At 34.7% G+C, this 4,539-nt stretch overlaps 1 long non-coding RNA gene across 1 annotated transcript; it reads right to left on the bottom strand.

Annotated features, from left to right (window-relative positions):
- Positions 1 to 1,027: 1,027 nt before the first annotated feature.
- On the bottom strand, positions 1,028 to 4,224 carry LOC121263628. Its single transcript, XR_005940306.1, has 3 exons — positions 4,132 to 4,224; positions 3,948 to 4,032; positions 1,028 to 1,205 (listed from the first exon to the last, which is right to left on the bottom strand). It is a non-coding gene; the product is annotated as an uncharacterized LOC121263628 (long non-coding RNA).
- Positions 4,225 to 4,539: the final 315 nt, after the last annotated feature.

Genomic DNA, 4,539 nt, shown 5'->3' with positions numbered 1-4,539 from the left:
TGTCCTTTGCATACCTTCTTTTTCCTTTAACCTCCTTTCAGCTAGCAAGCTCATTCATGAATCATCTCTATGTCTTGTTTTCTTAGGTCAATTTTGTTTCATATAGGTCCTATTTTCATGGACGACGATTGGGCTTGCTAAGATCCAATGTGGTCTTTATTTCCTTCTTCCCAGCACCCTTCAAAACAAAGCTGTCAATCAAGCAACTTCTAAGAACTTGAAAGTTTTTCCTCTTTCCTCCACTCCTCGCTTCTGCAGTGCTGTGACACAATAAGATTTCAACATTTGGCATCTTAGACTAGGGCATTTGTCTGATCAGAAACTTAGATCAATTCAGTCTATTTCCTTTGATGCTAAATGTAATGCTTCTTCAGATTGTAATGTTTGTCACTTAGCAAAACAGAAACGAACTTCCTTTCAATCAAGCAATTCTTGCACTTTTTCCAATTTTGATTTAATCCATTGCGACATTTGGGGACCTTACTCTCAATCATCTCTACAAGGCCATCACTATTTCCTCACCATTGTCGATGATCATAGTAGAGTAACTTGGGTGTTTTTAATGAAATTCAAATCTGAAACCAAACAGCTTCTACAGAATTTCATTCTCATGGCACAAACTTAATTCAATTCCAAAATAAAGAAAATAAGGACATATAATGGAATGGAATTTCACATGCCTATTTTTTATAATTCTCATGGCATTCAACATAAAAAATCATGTGTTTATACTCCACAACAAAATGGAGTTGTGGAGAGAAAACATCAGCATCTTCTTAACGTTGCCCGATCACTTCTTTTTCAAGCTTCTCTTCCAACAAAGTTTTGGGAAGATGCCATCTTAACAGCAACTTACCTCATAAACAGAATTCTCTGTCACCACCCCGCCCCGGGAAGGGCGGGATCGCAACGTACATACCTGTCCTTTTCTTTTCATTATTTTCTTTTCTTTCTCTTTTCTCTTTCTAGTAACATGCGATCAGCATGAACATAACACACGTGTACTCTAAATTTCTGATCTAATAAAGAGAATACCTGATAGACATTCTATTCGAATATTCATCCATAAAAGACTCTCAGAGTCCATACGTTCATAAAAACATAACCCATCATCCATAAACATAACTGTTCTGGTTAGGGAAGATCCTGAGCTTCTGCCTCTCCCTCTGTAGTAATGTCTTGCTCCCCATCCTTTTCATCATTACCTGGACGTTTAAAACATTTAAAACAAAAGTGAGTCGAATACTCAGTAAGTAGTACACCATGCAATGAACATACTAGGCATCTATTCTTTTCTTTTGAAAACATGCAGACATAAACATTTAGCTAATTTTTTACAATGCTTTCATGCATAACAGTTTAAGGAATAAGCCGTACTTTCATGCATAAACATTTAAGAAATAACTATGATTTCATGTGTAAACATTTTAAGAAATAACCATACTTTCATGTTTCACTTTTTTTGGCCGGTATACACTATTACGTCCCGTGTGGTGGGGTTAGCGATATTCCTTTGGACTTGGATTCTACCCATGGCCACAGGTTGGGAATCCCTTCCAGTCAGGGGCAATACTGGGTGCACTACCAATACTACTTACCCGGTATTGTAATCTGCCTATTCCTTTGGTATCCTTTTCATTCATATGGCCGTTACGTATCTTCATACAATAAGATATTCATTAATTAAATCCTTTCTTTCATTCATTTCAGTCCTTTTCTGTAACGCCCCAATGGAAGGCCCAAACCACATGGCCTATACTCCAAAAAGACTAGTCAATGATATAATTGGAGCTACATTGGAACCTTATAAAGAGCAATAACTTCTCCTCCCAAGCAATGTGGGATCCCATACACTACCTACCCTTATCCATATCATATGGGGGTATCACAATCTACCCCCCTTAAATTCCCAACGTCCTCGTCTGGCCTGTTCATTGTAGGTGGCATGGCTCAAGTCCCACATTTCTGGTTGGGATAGTCTCTGATACCATTTGTAACGCCCCAATGGAAGGCCCAAACCACATGGCCTATACTCCAAAAAGACTAGTCAATGATACAATTGGAGCTACATTGGAACCTTATAAAGAGCAATAACTTCTCCTTCCCAAGCAATGTGGGATCTCATACACCACCTACCCTTATCCATATCATATGGGGGTATCACATTTTCATTTAACAGTTCATTCATATAAAATGTCGTTTAAAAGTATGAACTTAAACATCATCTTTTCATTTGATAGTGCATTCATGAACAAAAACATCATTTTAAAAGTATGGGCTTAAACATCATTTTTCATGGCATCCATAAAGCGTCATTTCATAGGGGCAATTTAACATCAGTTCATAGGGACATCTTAAAACGTTTTCCTCGCATCATTTAAAACATCGGTTCATAGGGACATTTTAAAATACTTTCTTCGCATCATTGAAAACATCGCTTAAAGCATAAGGCATAAGACGTTCCTTTCCTTTCCTTTGCAATCAAAACATTTTCATCATCTTTCTTACTCCGATGCACATGTATTTTTTTTTTTTATAAAAAGATACATTTTCATGCTATACTACATATAGGAATAATTAATAAGTTTATTGAGAGAGCATGTATGGAAATCTCAGGACTTAGAACCTACGTGCATGTATTACCTTATACACATACACACAATTATAATCGATAGGGTGCTTAACATGAGCTATCAAGAAAGGCTTGTACATATTATATACATTTACTCTTTCTTTAGAAGAACATTTGAAAAGAGAGAGAGACATTCTTTCATAAAGAGAACTTGGTGTAAGAAGCATGGTCATAACTACTTACCTCTATGCTCTTTGATACTTCCAACTTCAATATTGATCCTATTCTAATAAATAGCATAAGTGTGTTAATATTTATACAATATTCTTTAGCCCTCCATTTAAAAGAGAAATTCACGATATTACAATCTAGCACCCATTCTATGCTTAGCATTAACCCCAAATGACTACTCATCACCTCAACTTACAAAAGAAATAACTTAAATATTAAGACATACTAGCTGTCCATGGAAAGACTATTTTAAAAGCTTACATGAAAAGTAGTTAAGAATTCATAAGCTTCAAACAAGGTTTCTTTGGTGCAAACTCACTTTGGGTTGTGGACATTAGGAGATAAAAGCTGGAAATTCTCAACAATGGGCTTTAAAATAGATTTAAGCATCTCAAGTAGACTAAACAAGCTTAGGAAACATGCCCTTTAAATCAACTTGTAGTCCCTCATTATAAAAAGGTTAGCTTATCAACATTTTAGACTCTTGGGCTAGATAGAATTTAACCGAACGAGGAAAACATAAATGGACTATTTTTACTTCAAGACATGATATGACATGGACTTAGGAATACTTGGACAGCTTTACATATCATAATATATCATGCATAATTAATCTCTTGTACCTAAACCAACTATGTTATAATCTAATCACACAAACAATATTTTATATAGTTTAGATAACATATCCCATTAAAATTAGAGTAGCATAAAGTATAGCAAAGTTACCATTAAGAAACTTTAAAAACTTTAAATACTTAAACTTATGATTTACTCACTTAATACCTTTCAAAAGCAAGATATAAAATTATAGGACCAAACAAAACGTTTAAAGCAAACCTTTAGCATCCTACAAATGGATTACCAACCAAATCTCAATACAAGGCACATGATACCAACATATATAATTTAAAATCACTTTAATCGTGACCTATGATTAAATCAAGTTTAATAACAACATAACATTTTTAAAATATAGGAAAATACATATCAAACCAACTATAATACCATTCGGTTTGGGCCAAAAAAGGACATACATATTTATTTGCAATATAGGAATTTAACTACATCAAAACACAAGTTAAAAACAACTTAGTTGGCTTCCAAAATTACATTAAAAACAAATAAGTCAAATTAGGATTTTTACCTTAAGCTCTTAGCTCCTTTCAAGAGGCAAGATAGAGGACCAAATAGTGGTATAGCCGTGTGGATGAAGAGCCAAAATGATAGAACTGTTTTAACCCCAAAACTGAAACATTATGGGTAAGAAAATGGTGAAACTCGAAACCCACATGTAAATCATACTAGAGAATAAATTAAAAGTCTATTACCTTCAATATTTCACCATTTGGAAGATGAAATTAAGTTTTAGTTCCAAACTTTGAGGCAAATCCGAAAATGGGCATGGAGGGAGTGTTCTCGTACGGTTTGAAGAGGATGAGAGAAAAATATTTTTCTTCTTCCTTTGCTATGGAGTTACAAAGATTGAAGAAGATGAGGGAAACTTGGTTTCTTAAAGATGAAAAGAGAGGAAAAGGAGAGAGGATTGACTTTAGCTTAGAAAAGAAGATGAAAACTTTTCTTTTTCTTTTCTTGGGTGTGAGGCCGATGGGTAGGAGAAGGAATTCTTAGGATAGTTTTTGTTTTTTCTTCTCTCTTTTGTTGTCTTAATCGATGGGTGCAAGGAAATGAAAAGATAAATTTGTGGCTTACTTAGGAAGCCTACGGGCTCAAGTCCA

This window comes from Juglans microcarpa x Juglans regia, chromosome 4S (assembly GCF_004785595.1).
Source record: "Juglans microcarpa x Juglans regia isolate MS1-56 chromosome 4S, Jm3101_v1.0, whole genome shotgun sequence".
In the NCBI taxonomy this organism is placed as follows: Eukaryota; Viridiplantae; Streptophyta; class Magnoliopsida; order Fagales; family Juglandaceae; genus Juglans; species Juglans microcarpa x Juglans regia.
The sequence above is the reverse complement of the archived record's forward strand: the minus strand, read 5'-3'. Positions and strand labels throughout refer to the sequence as shown.